This window comes from Hyaena hyaena, unplaced genomic scaffold (assembly GCF_003009895.1).
Source record: "Hyaena hyaena isolate Hyena2069 unplaced genomic scaffold, ASM300989v1 scaffold_41, whole genome shotgun sequence".
Classification (NCBI taxonomy): Eukaryota; Metazoa; Chordata; class Mammalia; order Carnivora; family Hyaenidae; genus Hyaena; species Hyaena hyaena.
This window is the reverse complement of record NW_024080673.1, coordinates 3615548-3630648: the sequence shown is the minus strand read 5'-3', so window position 1 is coordinate 3630648 and position 15101 is coordinate 3615548. Positions and strand designations below refer to the sequence as shown.

The window sequence follows — 15101 nt, the reverse complement described above, 5'->3', positions numbered from 1 at the left end:
CAGGACCAGCACTGACTGCATGGAGAAAATTCTCACCTTAATTTTCCATCTTCTCTATCCTCTATTAGCATACTTATCCTCTTCCTCAATCTACAAGTAAATTTGAAAAACTAATGGAATTCAGATTTATTTATGAAAATGAATCTGCTGCTTTATTGAGGCCAATGGACCCAGTTGGTAATATTTCCCAAGGTTTTTTTTTTTAAGATTCTTAAAGGAAACATATAGTTAAAACTCAAGCCAGTTTAATACACCTTGAAAAGTAAGCATAAGAGCCTTAATTGCCTTTTTCTTGGCATACATCAATTCCTACACATAAAAATGTAGCACCGAATAACAGCAGTAAGCCACGTTCCTTTCAATAGCACATCTGGATGAATACCAGCTGTCTATTATGTTTCTTAAAATCTAGGAGGCTGAATCATATTTGTGAAAAGAAACTTTTTAATAAAATTTAAAAAGCCTAATTCCTGGGCAAAACAGAAAGGATCTAGAAATGTCTTTCTCTTCTCTTTTTAATTAATATAAAACCTTCCCACATGCTTCAAAACAGTAACAACTTGATGTTAATATAACCCATTATAACTGCAGTCTTATTATAGAACATTCTAGAAAAAATAATGGTGTGTAAAATATAAGAAAGAGGGAAGAAGACATTTGGGGAATCATAAGCAGTTTCCTTTTCAGATAGAAGTTATAAGTCCGAACAGAGTTCTGTTTTCCCTTTGACCAGCACTCACAAATATTCCATTAAATTCTATTCCATAGAAGGATACTTCCATTAAAATATAACCCTACATTTGGGGTGCCTGGGTGGTTCACTCAGTTAAGCATCCGACTGTTGGTTTCAGCTCAGGTCATGATCTCACAGTTTGTGAGTTTGAGCCCCACATCACGTTCTGCGCTGACAGCACGCATCCTGCTTGGGATTCTCCCTCTCTCCCTCTCTCTTTTCCCCTCCCCTGCTCACACACACACACACTCTCAAAATAAATAAACTTTAATATATGTATCTATGATATATATGATATAGATAATATATATACATATATCCCTACGTTTTTCTTTTTTTTTTTTTTTCTTTTTTTAAATTTATTTCTAGGAGAGAGAGAGAGAGACAGCGTGAGCAGGGGAGAGTCAGAGAGAGAGTGAGACACAGACTCTGAAACAGGCTCCAGGGTCTGAGCTGGCAGTCAGCACAGAGCCCGACACGGGGCTCGAACCCACGAACTGCGAGATCACGACCTAAGCGAAAGTCGGACGCTTAACCGACTAAGCCACCCAGGCGCCCCTGCTACATTTTTCTTAAAGCATATTACAGAAGCCTAGCTCTTTATATTTTTTTTAGAAAATAAAAATGAAGTTATAATAGTGTTATAATGCTCATCAGTGACTATTTTCCTATAGGATCCCAACATTTTATGCCAGAAATACTCACTGAAAACTCAAGTAAGCTGACCATGCCCACTCGTTTTTAGCTGAGCTACCAAATGCCCTAGCACAGAAATGAGTCCTAGAGTTGATTTCACTTATTAGAAGATATAGCCCTGCCTGAGTCTCTTCTTTATTCCTGGTATCTATAAATTGAAGGGAATAGAATCAGAATCAACTGGAAGGTAAAATCAATTCCTACCTCCCCTGACAAAAACACACATACCAACTTTATTACAGACCGTTTGAAGCCTGAATGGTTGGGCATTATGGGCAGGAAGCCGGCATTGTTTATAGAGAACACATGTGATTTATTGCACAGCCTGGTTGAGGGACCTCTTGATTCTGTGATCTTTGAAGTTTTTCAGAGACTTAAGATCTGTACATTTCATCGTCCATAAATTTTATTTCAATATGAAAGTGATAGCTTTGTGATTCTGATGGCCACTGAAAATGTTACTGGAGGCCACTGTGTAAAAACACGTATCCCATGAGGATGTTTGCATCTCTGGGTATGTAAGCTCTGTGGCATCGCCATTGGAGCAACACCTCTGTGTCCTGACACCCCAGAAAAACCATCAGTTCCTGTCCTGTGTGTCCTTAGTGACAATTTAAGATGTTGCCAGAACTCACCCAGGCATCAAGTAAAGCTATAGTAAACATGTCTGTGGCATACCTTTCATGTCAGCAGTTATGTTTCTATAAGAATTTATCTAAGGGTGGAATTCAAATGACAATTACAGATGTGTGCAAAAGATTCAGGTGGAACGGTACTCAGTGTTGCCATGTCCATGTGATGAGCCCAGGTCGGGACGGGTCATCGGATGCATCCACCAGACTTAAAGCCAGGGTAGCCCTGGTGTGTCTGCCTGAGTTCACGTTCTTGGGAAAGGAAGTGTGCAAGGAGAGAAGTGAAATATCGTGCAGTGTTGTATCATACGGGAACAGGAGAGGTGGGCATGATGTATGTTTTCCAGCCTGAGCAGCTGTGATTCCTAGAGAGGGGGCAGGAGGTGGAAGTGGATGGGACTTTCCTTCCATTGGATTTGGGAACTAGTACTCTCATCCCTGGAATGCCATTTTGGGGCCCATACAGGAAAGGGGTGTTCCTGCCATTTTTTTTTCTATGAGACATAGGGAATGCAAAGCGATAGGAACAAAATATTTGAGACAAGGCACAGGAGAACCCTCAAGATGACTAGCTGTGGAAAACTGAAGACAGAATACTGGGAAAGATATCAGGGTGTGTGTGGGGGTGGAGCAGTGGTCACAGAGAGGGGCCTTCTCTAAAATGCCTTCACCCAGGGCTGTGTGTACTGGAGGGTCAATCAGGGAATGGGAGACTGTGTTTTCATGTACATATAAATAAGCTTTCTGGGCATTTCTGAAATAACTGTGGAGCAGGTGTGTGTGTGTGTGTGTGTGTGTATAGAAGAGCAAACTGAGCTTCTGTATCATCTGGAGGTAGGAGAAGATGGAAAAGAGCCAGCAACATTTGAGTTCTTCATGTGATAGAATCTGAACTCACAGGCAGAAGAGTTAGGGAGGCAGGGGAGTTATATTTATAACAGTAAATTTGGAAACAAAGAATATGTCCAACAGGAGTGAGTGAGAGTTAAGTGAACTGTCACACATCCAGGGCTACTGACTCAAAGAATAAATGTGTATATGTTCAATTCATATCCCAGCCCCTACACTCATTCTCACTGTTACCCCGAGAGCACCCTGAGACCTCAACAAGCAGAGACAAAGCTCAGAGAAGTTGACTGCCAAAGAGAAGGCAGTAATATTCATGTCTGTGGAGTCTGTCCCCTTTTCTTTATATACATCCAAAGATGAGAGATTATGCCGGTGAAGGAAAAGTGGGGCAATCAGGAAGTGCTGGCACATTATACCTGGAAAATGTCACCAAGCGTACAGTGACCACAAACCTTATGACCAAGCGCAGTCACTACTGAGACTGAAAGAACACACTAATTGGATGGACCTGTAAACCACACATCATGATGTTGAAAGGCTCTGCCGTGACATTATAAAAAGTCGTATTACACAACAGTACCTGTATATGCTCCCATTAAAATAGGAAAATAGATAGAAAAGAATAACTGGAGGTCCACCTGTGGAGAAGAATGATTATTTCTGGGTAACTGTATAAAAAGGGTATTTAAATCCTATAGTTTTCAATGTATGTGTTAATGAACACTCATTACTTGTACAACTAAATTTTATGTAAAAATAAGTCATTAAGTTGACTTAGGACCAAAAGCAGAGTTTACATGTGACACTAGAGGCTTAATTCTGAAATACAAATCCTCGACAGCATTTGGAATTATCACTACTGTTTTTCAGTGTACTCCAGTTACAATTTTCTCAAGGGTACAATTTGTTTCTTATTTCACGTTTTCCTTCTTGACAGGGATTGGGGTAACACCACGTTGTAATGTGGATAGAGGTTAATACGGGGCCTCCTTTTTGGGGTAATCAGACTGAAATGCTACATTTTAGGTTTTGATTCTCTAATGCAAGATTGATATAATAGTGAGACCCAAATCCTCAGTACTGATGCCTGTTAAAGCTTATAGAATGACTACCATGTACCCTCTGTCAGGCAGTACTCTAAGCCCTCTACACGCTTTATTTAATTCTTACCATGATCCTATGAGATTAGGAACTCTTATCATGCCTATGTTCTAGATGGAAAAGCTGAGTTAGAAAGATGGGCAATGACCTCTCCCAGGAGCTAAAATGCATCATCTCTCCGCTATCTACAGTGGCCTTTCAGAGACTACTCAGCTGCTCTTAAGTCCAGCAGAAAAAAAAAAAGAATTTCAGTGGTCTTCAACACTTTGTGGATACTTTATGCAAATAGCTGTTTTTTTCTTAATTTTAATATATACCTTTTTTTATAACTCACCTATAAGACACATAAGTTTGGTTGCTCATTATAAATAATTTGTGTTATAGGTTCACTTTGCTGTTATACTGAAAGGGCACGGCAATTACAGTGCACAGACTCAGGCAACATGACCCTTTAACTTCCAGATTGGGTAACTTTTTGTTTGTCCTCTAATCTATTGGGGTTGTTTCTTCCTTTGCTGTAAACACTTGCTGATGCTGTAGGAAAGGCATCTCTTATGCTGTAAAATTTGTAATTCTATGATTATTTTTATTTGCTGACCAACCTGAAGAACAAACATAAACAGTGTTTATGAACATTCTTTGACTTGATTGGCTCCAGATCAGGGAGGAACAGACCTGCCGGAGCACCTGTGTGTCCATGGACAGAGGTGGGGCTTCACTCTCCAGCCCCCATGGGCTTTTGACTGAGGCCATGTGATACACCAGCCTGTAATGCTCATTCCTTTTAAGGTGTCTTCGGGGCTACAGGAAGTAAGATTTCCTTCTCACCAATCACTCCATCACTTTACTCTGAATTCCACTTACCTCATTTCCTAGATTTACTTTCTCTGGGGATCTTTCTATTTCTCTTAAGAAGGACCCATTTAAATCATCCTTAAATCATCACATTAAACACCAGCTACCATTGGCTGCAAGGGGAGCCAAGAAGTGTATTATGCCAAGTCTTAAAATGCCGTCCATGCCTTTTTAATTTTAACATAAAATCAGAACTACCTATTTTATCATGGAGGATTTAATAAGTTTACCTTTTAAACTAATGGACTATAATGGGTTCCTTAAATTTTGCATGTAAAAACCCCTGGGATGGGAAACTTTCAATTTCTCCTTAATAACTCATCACTATAAATCAGATTCTTTTAATATACTAAACACTCATGTCGTAAGGAACTCAGAAGGAACTTGTACAATTTTCCTTCTGATGTTTCAGCCACAAGGAAAGTCTAGTTTATTCCTGAAAGGTAGTACTCAAAGCAATTTCATTTTATTTCCCTCCACAGAAGATATCAGATATTTAAGCACTCCCATAAAAGATCTACTCTTAGATATTTCAGAATGACCTGTTGGAGATTTCATTGGTTTCTCTCTTGCCAGAGAATAATTCTTTTTTTTTTTCTAAATAGGTTTTAAGTCTGTTATGGTACATTCAGTGAATACTTTATAATATTGGGTTTTTTTTTCATAGCCAGTAGTTAAATATTAATAGTAAAACACATTTATTGGATCGTTTCCCCTCCAATTAAAACGTTGCACTGATAATGATAACGGTGATGATATTGTAACATCAATAATGGTAATGCTATTATAAAATAACAGCATTGATTTATTTTTGGTCCTTCTCCACTGCTTTGCATTTATCTAGATTTCTAAAATAATAAAGAAAAGAATGATAAAATAGAAGTTGACTCAAAGGTCAGTATAATGTAAATAACGATGCTTTCTGAAGATTCCAAGTTTAAGAAAAGTCATGAAAGGAATTTGTTTCCTGAATATTGCACAGTTAGCACAATCTGGTCCCTAAAGTTCTCCTACAGTGAAAGGTCTACACAGTGTCAATGATCAGAATGAAAACTCAGCGGTGTTTTTAAAGATTCATGTTTTCAAACATCTGATTTCACACAAAAGAAGGATATCCCCATTCATTCGCCGGATTGGCGCCATGTTAAGTCATGAATGGCCTGAATTAGCTTCTTTTTTAATGATTAAAGAATCTATTGGTGCATTTCATGGGACTACAACCTCAAGTCAAAGGGGAGGATAGAAATTGTCAAGTTTTCTTTATTTTAACTTAGCCAATGTGACATTTCATATGGCAAAGTAGATGTGCAGTGACAAGAGAGGAAACAGATTTACATGCATGGCTGGACTGTGGATACAGCCCTCTTGGTCTGGGTGGATAGAGAAGAGAGTGAAAATCACATGTAGAGGCAGAACACTCCAAGATGGTGTTTACTTCAGCTACAAATTCATCGATTACCATGCCACTGAGACTCCCAAGATTGTAACATGTCATGCAATCCGAGGACGTGGAGGCACAGAGCCTCTGGTAAAGAATGTTTTGTCTCTCCTGTTTTGATTGTGGGTTCTGCACAGTGGCACACAGAGCCCGCTGAACCTGGGCATTTGGAGAGAGGGTGGGCGTAAACTGCAGCTGAGGGGGAATCGTTCATTGAACATGCTTCACAGAAATTGGCTAAATGCTATCAAGCCACGAAATTAATGTAAACACCAATCATAGGATTAAGTATACAACATTTGATGCAAAATCAACAGGAAGAGGATGGTAAAGCTTCTGAAAACAGATATACTCAATCATAAAGAAATCCAATCAGAGTGAACAACAGAAAGAAAGGAAGAGACAGAGGGCAGAAGAAAGGAGATAGGAAAGACACAATAGAGAAGAGAAAGGAAAGGAATAAAGGGAGGGGAAGAAAAAATATATAATCTCTAGCAGACATGTTGTATATCTCCTACAGTACCATGCACTGGCTCTAGAGAAATTTAGAGTTTATGTGAAATACAGAAATTTGTCTCAAAGTCATTGAAAGATGCTGAGTCTAAATAGTCTCTCACGCAGCTCTCTCAGGGGCAGGAAGCACCTGAAGAGCTAGAAGGAGAAGCCAAGCCTGGCTTGTCTCTCTACCTTAAGTACCAATGGGAGGAAAGGTGCCCTTGTGGCCTGGGTGCCAATGTTGATCATGGTATGAATTGATAGAATCCATTTAAAATCCAAATAGCAAGTGTGTTATCCCTTGGCTCTTGCCTACATATCTAGCTGTGCCCATGTGAGTGAACTCCCAAGTCTCACCATGAACACCTTCTCCTCCCTCTTACAATAGGCTTCTTACTAATATTTCTTTGGTGATTAAACCGCTAATGCTAAGCTTTGGCTATACTGATGTCAGTTCTGATGTCAGTCCGTTCTCAATCCCGTTTCACCACTTACTTAGCTCTGTTACCTGGGATAGCTAACCTACCCCCTGAGGCTCAGTTTTTCCTGGGTAGGAATAACGTGTACCTCAGAGGAGGTACCTATCCCTATTTTACTCTCATATACTACAAACATTCTCAATTATTCTCTTTTACTATGTATTGAACACTATCACTGGACTGGTTGATTGATATTGGACAAACTAGATTTTTAAAAAAAGACTGGACAAGAGACAAAGAAAGGCACTATATAATAACAATGGGACAATACAATAAGAAGATAGAACATTTGTAAATATTTGTGCATCCAATATGGGGCACCCAAATATATAAAGCAATTAATAATGCACAAAAGGCTAGGCACACAAGAAAGGGGCTTCCTTTAGTTCACAGATCATCTCAGAAATTGGGAGAGATATAAAGGGAAAGGTCACGCCAAGAAATAAGAAAGTCCTTAAAAAAAATCAATGTGAAAATACTTGCTAATTATGCATCTGGTAAGGAATTGAAATTCAGAACATATAAAGAACTTCTTTGACTTACCAATAAAAACAAAATAGACAGCATAAAAACTGGAAAAAGGATTTGAACAGACATTTCTCCAAAAATGGTATACAAATGACTTATGAGCATATGAAAAGCTGCTCAACCTCACTAATCAGTAAGGAAATGAAAATCAAAACGCAATGAGATATCACCTTGTACCCCTTAAAATGGCTACCATTAAACAAAAACAAAAACAAAAAAACCCAGAAAATAACACATGTTTGCAAGAAGGTGGATAGGTGAATGGAGAAAGAGATTTGAGTCTAAGACACTGTGTGGGCTTGCAAATATGGCTATGCAGAGAGTTCATTCTGAGTAAATACACTGTCCTAATGGCTTAAGCCATCTTGCGTTGGACTTTCTGTCACCTGCAACTGAGAGAGTCCTCACAAATAATATACTTAAGGAGGAAAGGCATGTTCTAAGAAGCGGGATCCATATATGCAACAGCACAGAGGCCAAGTAACCAAGCGCCATTCTGCGTGCATTGTTCAGTGAGAGCAGCTAGTAAGTGTGAAGGGTGATCTGGAGAAGAAGCTGGAAAAGTGTATAAGAGCCAGATTTTTCTAATTCAGTGTCGCTCTGCCAGAGCCACTATAATAAAATGCAAATGTGATCTCAGAATTCCTCTCCCCTGCTTAAAATACTTTAATGACATCCCAAAGGTTTAAGGATGAAGTTCAAACCCATTAGCTTGGCACCCAAGGCTCCCAATGACCTGCCTGCTTCTCCTCTCTTAAGTCCCATTTCCCACATCTCTCCCAAGGGTCCCCTGTGCTCCAGAGAAGTGGAACTACTTAACGTTTTCCAAACATGCATGCTGTTTCATGCCTTTGTGCCTTCATTTCACATGGATTACATCATTTACTCCTCACCAGAGCCCCAGGAAGTGGGTGCAACTGTCCTCATTTTCCAGACTGGGGAAACAAGGAGTGTAGAGAATCTGAGGAACATCAAAAGCCGTACAGGCAGTAGAAAGGAGAGCTGGGATTTGAACACATCTCTGTCTGACACCAAAGTTCTCATTCTTTCTCTGCCATGGTCACTCATCTTAGCTCTTCTGCCTTCTAGTCCATGGATCTGTATATTTCATAGACTGGTCTTTTAATGGAATAAATACAATTTTAGGATCTCTGGAGTGGGAGGGGGTGCAGAGGTGCTTACCAATCAATTCAAGCTACTTTGCTACTAAAATCAACAGTTGCATTTTCTTCATTTAGCCCAAAAACATTTCTGAGCATCTCCTTTATGCCAGGCAGTGAGCAAATGATGGCACTATAGGGGAGAACAAAGTGAGCCGTAGGTCTTGACTTCATGGTGCTTACAGTGATCTACTTGCTCCACCTGATTCTCATTGAGAAGCCTTCCTGGCTACACGTGAAAATGAATAAATACCTTTTTGCTTTCATATACACATGGAAATCCATCACTGCTGCTGCTGAGGAAATATCATCAACTGTGTTATTCTCAACCAATGCCCATGAGTTATATCAGAGATTAATTGATCAGCTAAATGGGATAGGGTGGAGAATAGACTGGGAATAAATCAGTGAAGGAAATAGTGTTCTGTGTCTTATAGAGCTGGGATCAATCGTGTTATAGCTCACTCAGTGAGGTTCCAGATTGCAAAACAGCCTGCTTGGAAGGTGTCATGAACAGGGCAAATCACTGATTTAATGACATGTGAAATTTTCATTGCTTTATTTATACTCAATTTTTCACTAAAGTGAACAACGTTTCTCAATAGTACTAATTCTGCAGGATCACAAACTAGTGACTGGGACAAAACTGATCATCAGTCAATAGGTTCTTTGTGGAGAATGAGATATATAAGCATTAAGAATTAAAAAATAAATAACACGAACCACAAATTTGTCACCAAGAATCCAGTGAAAATTCAAAAAAATGTGTTTTAAGCTCAAATCTTTAAAGGTTAGAAAATCAAATAATTATACTGTAAATATTATTTGGTGGGATGGGTTATGGTAGAAAAAGCTAATGGAATTTTGCCAATAAAAATTATAATTAAAACTAAAAAACAAAGATTGTTGGGAAACGAAAAATTCAAAGGGAAATTTCTAGTATCCAAAAGCACCTTTGGTGAATGTAATCGTGTATCAGTCCTTCCTTCCCCAGCGAGAGCTGGATGAGGTCTGAGAGATGAAAAGCTGGACACGGGCCCAGATGGGCTGACTGAGAAGTGATTAAGGCGTCATGGGAGGGAAGCTAAGCAGCTGGTCCTCTAACTGGTGGGAGAAGACTGCTCAGTGTCCTGTGGGGACACAGAGAGGAAGGCATGCTGGTGCCCAGAGAGGCTTCTCTGGGCAAGCGGTCTTCCTGCAGCTGAGCTGCTATTCGTGGGCAGGGGCTTTTCCTGCCCTGAAAATGTCGTGTGTGGCAGGAGACATTCTATAAGCAGAAAAAAAGCCATTATCCCACTTAGGAGAAAACACACTTTTTCGTTTCATTTTTTTGTTTGTTTGTTTGTTTTGTTCTTTAACTTCAGCACCCATCAAAACTGATCTCATTTTTCTTGTGCTGTACCCTGCACCATGAAATAGTTTCAGAATTTCTAAATAGACTGTATCGTGGATGGAAGTTTTGGTATAACCAGCCAGCCAGAAGTGAGGATAACTTAAATAAGATTACATTTCAGGGGCGCCTGGGTGGCTTAGTCGGTTAAGCGTCTGACTTTCGCTTAGGTCATGATCTCGCGCTTCGTGGGTTCGAGCCCCGCGTCGGGCTCTGTGCTGACTGCCAGCTCAGAGCCTGGAGCCTGTTTCAGTCTGTGACTCCCTCTCTCTCTGACCCTCCCCTGCTCCCGCTGTCTCTCTCTCTCTCCTAGGAATAAATAAAAAAACATTAAAAAAAAAAAAGAAGATTACATTTCAAAAAGGCCCTAAATCCCCAAATTAAGAAAATGTAAAATGTTACTGAGCGATCTCTCCTTTTGTGTGTGGGCATTGATCGTGTTTATTCAGTGAGTCACACTTGAAGTGCAGCATGTCAAATCCTAAAATAGAATTAATTCTTTTAAAACTACATGGAATTTCCCCTTATCAACACAGACCAATAAAATACAAACAGGCACAATTGGTGGAAGGCAACCCTTAACAGCTAAGGAGGTTAGGAGGTTAATCCTTCAGTGTGGATTAGATTATAAAAGGTATAAATGACAATAATCTCCAAGTTTTACAAATACATTAGGGATTTTATTTGACTAAGCTTGGCGATACTTGAGTGTTAACCAGAGTAACTTAAGAGGCAAGGAAGCCCCACACCAAATCACATTAAATTACATGGGAGGTGGGGCAATCCAAACTAAATTGAAGAATTAACCTGAAAAAAAAAAAACTATGGAATCTTTTCATTACAAGTTAAAGAACGTGAGATAGATCAGGATGGATTTTTTTTAAAGCTATTAGAGGAAACGGAGATTTCATAAGAAGAAAGCAGGGGTAAGATGCTTCCTTGAGATTCAGAATTATATGCTTTGCATTTCATATCCCCACAGATACTAGATGGGTCTTAGACATACTAGTTAGTTGCTACTTTGGGGGGATGGTTAATTCTAGTCTAAAGGTCATCTATTATAGTTGAGAAAGTGACTTTAAAATGGAGTAAAATCTGTAAAAATAGTTATAATAATACTCTCCACTCAGAGCGTTGTTGTGAGGATTAGGTGAGTTTTTCACAAACCTCTGAGAACAATGCCTGGCACATGGTAAGCAGTGAATAAGTGATGCATCAACTTTTTTTTTTTTTGCTAAATGACCAACTGCTGCTTTGTACCAGTACCAGTAACATTATTCAGCAATTGATGAGGTTTCCCTAACCAAGGTGTGGTTTGAAAATTTGTTAAACTTAGAACAACTCTCTTACTATTTGAGGTAAGCCAGAAGATAAATAATAGCTATGACACACATACCTATCTTGTACGATGTTTCATAATTATTTATTACTTGCTGAAAAACTTGAGTGGGCAAAGGGAGGAACACAGCAGTCGTGTTAACATCTAAACCTCATTAAAGTTTCATCTTCTTTTAAAGTCTAGGAAGACAAATGAGTTTCCAGAGGAATTTCTTTTCCTCTGTAAGGCTTACACAGATATTTGAACATAACTGCTAAAGTAAATTAAACGGGATTTCCTAAATGGCCGAATGCCACAGTGGGTGGGAGGGGAGGCTGGGGGAGCTAATTAGAGCCAAAGTATCAGTGTTGGATATGGATTTCAATATCTGAGATGACATTGATACTAGACTCTTTACTCACTGGGGTATTTTATTTGAAAAAAATATATATATAATATGCTAATTTTTGATATGAACATTGAAAAAATAAAAGTGATTGTTAATTTATTAAAAAGGCAAATGAGTAAATGGCAAATCAGAATGGGGGAATAATCCTCTAAAAATATACCAATGATTACTTGGCGTGGAAGGCATAGTAAATGACAAAAAATGGCCATAATTTTTTTTTTCTTATCTGTTTGTCCGTCTTCTGCAATGTGACCTTGCCATTCTTCCCATCAAGATATGAGATCTATTTCCAGCCCCTTGAGTACAGACTGGTCTGTGACCTTCTGCGACCAATACAACGTAGGAATAAAGTCATAGGAGTTCCAAGTCATGGACGTGACAGGCCTTGTGGCTTCTGTTCTCATTCCCTTGTACCATCATAGGAAGAAGACTGGTCTAGCCCATTGAAGGACAAGAGGTCACTTGGAGAAGACATGATCCGTATCTGCTGAAGGCTTCCGGATCAGATAGCCGATCGCCAAACATGTGACTGAAGCCACCTTAGACAGCTCCCAGATGATGGTGGCCACACGGGTGATCCTTCAGAAGAACAGCATGAAAACCACCCAGGCCAAATTGCTGGCCAAGAGAATTGTGAACAAATAAAATCATGGGTTGTTTGAAATCATTAAAAGTTTGAGTTTAGTTTGTTACACTGCACTAGATAACTGAGGCTGATGGTTTTCAAACCTCTTAAAATGAAATCAAAGTTAAGGAACTATAGACACTGAAAATGAGTCAAAGAAGGAAAAACACACCAAACAGTTCTGTTGTTTCTACCTCTGTTTGATATAATATATTTTCAAAATTAACAATTAAATTGGAGAATTCCTGGCTCTAACAGGTTTTGCTTGATTCGTGTTATCTGAGCTAATAAAAAAAAAGGTAAGAGATAAAATAATATATGGTTCATATTTCAAAATCTAGAAAGTATTTTGGGAACACATTTTAAGAAAACAAAGTATATTAGATTTTTAAGTGTATAAGAATTATTTTAAGTCTTTTGTTTAGGGAAAGTATTTATTAAGAAATGAATCCACATGTCCCTCCTTCAGCAGAATACAGGTCTCTAGTCACTGGGAGCAAGAATATGGGGTGACTTGTGTACCTTTCCTCCATGGTCCTCAACACACAATCCCCTCAATATAGGGCCAAATTAAGTTCAATGTGTATCTCATTTCCTCTTGATTGCCCTCATTTTTGTCCTATCTTCTGCCCTGTTTCTTCCTATTTGATCCCTGTGATGGCTTTGTGATGTGTCAACCCGGGTAGGCTGAATTACGTTTCCCAGAATTCCCTTTCTTGCCGATTTCAGAGTCACAAGGAAGATTCGTAGGAGACCTGGGGAAGAGAAATGAAGCTGCTGCTATTTTGTAGCTCATACATGTTGTTACTGATCTGTTGGTTCTCCTGGCGGGCACTAGGCAGCAGCTGGGCCTTCAATTATTCTTTCACGGGATCCTACTTCACTTTGTCTAACTCCTGAGACAAGTATGGGTGTTTAGCTCTGTGACAAAGGGCCTTTGTAGGATACTGTTGACATCAAGGTCAGAATCAAGCATATGAGTTTCAGTTCACCGTTATGGACTTCCAGCTCACAGTTGTGGGCACTAGCCTACTTGTGATCCTCCCTTTCTGCCTGTCTTCCCTGTAGACTTCAAGCTCCAGCATCAGAGGCAGACACCACAGCCTAATGGAGACCACTTAGGCAGCTCCCACATCTGTGTAAGCCAAGTCCCTGTAGCAGATTCCCTAGTTTGGCTTTTCTGGTTGAACCTTGACTCGGACAGTCATTGTTTTGACCATGATACCACTAATAAGGTTATCTCCAGGTTGGTAGATCCTCCACATTTATGGAGAAAAACAAAAGAGCCCTCAGGAGACTATAGATATGGCTTCATAATTACAGAGGCATATAGTGAAGATGATGATAGAAAGATAATAACATATATAGTACATACTATGTGTAGGTTCCAAATGCTGAAGATTCATTTTATTCTACCAACAACCCTGTGAGAAATGTACCATTATTTCCTCTTCCTTTGTGTTTTGAGGATCAGAGAGATTAAATAACTTGCTAGGAAGTGGAAGAGTCAAGAATAAGCTCAGGCATCCCACCTCCATAATCTATGTACTATGTACTATTATACGCTATTACATGGCTTCAAATTAACATGCATCTAATGGTTTTCATTCTTTGGTTACCTCACCTTTTAGAAACATTTCACATGAGAAGCTAGCCTATGATAGTGTATCAGGGCATCTCAGTGCTGTTCCTGATTTCTGACTTTGCCAAGAGCTAGCTCTGTCTTGAAGAGGACATGCCAACTTCCTTATTCATAAAATGATCTCCATGTTTTCTTCCCACTATAAAAGTTCACGATTCTATAATGTTCTGATAATGATGTTATAAGGTCTTTGAAGGAAAGCTGTTATATGTAATAAAATCGGATTCGAAAACTTTCACCTGTGGATTTTACTCCCTTGCATTTGCTTTTGAAAACTTACTGTATCAAAAATTCCTCTATTCTTTTCATATGTGAGGACCCCATTAATCTATTTCTTCACACACACACACACACACACACACACACACACACACGAAGACTTGTGAATAACCACATAAGAAATGCACTTTGACTATAATTGAAGAAATATATGACAGAGGCCAAATGCTACATATGTACCAAATGCTACATTTGGTAACACTTTTAAGAGAAGTTGTTTTTATTAATCGTAAAAAGATCTGAAGGCATTTGAAAAACATAGTCACTGTATAAGAATAACAGCATGGGGTTACTGATCTATGGAAGTCTTACAGTGACACTTTCCTTTCTCGCTGGGTTCACATGCTAGGCAAGTTTTGCTGAGCATTTCACTGTTACTCATCTATTTTTATTTTCTTAAACTTATGGTACAAATGTAATTATTCTTTTTTTTTTTTTTTTTACAAATAGTTTATTGTCAAATTAGTTTCTA

The 15101-nt window shown here is 39.0% G+C and overlaps 1 protein-coding gene across 1 annotated transcript in view; it reads right to left on the bottom strand.

The window, feature by feature from the left end:
* NCKAP5 (NCK associated protein 5) overlaps positions 1-15101 on the bottom strand; it is a 1061012-nt gene that overhangs the window by 235233 nt on the left and 810678 nt on the right. The gene's annotated exons all lie outside the window — the stretch shown is intronic.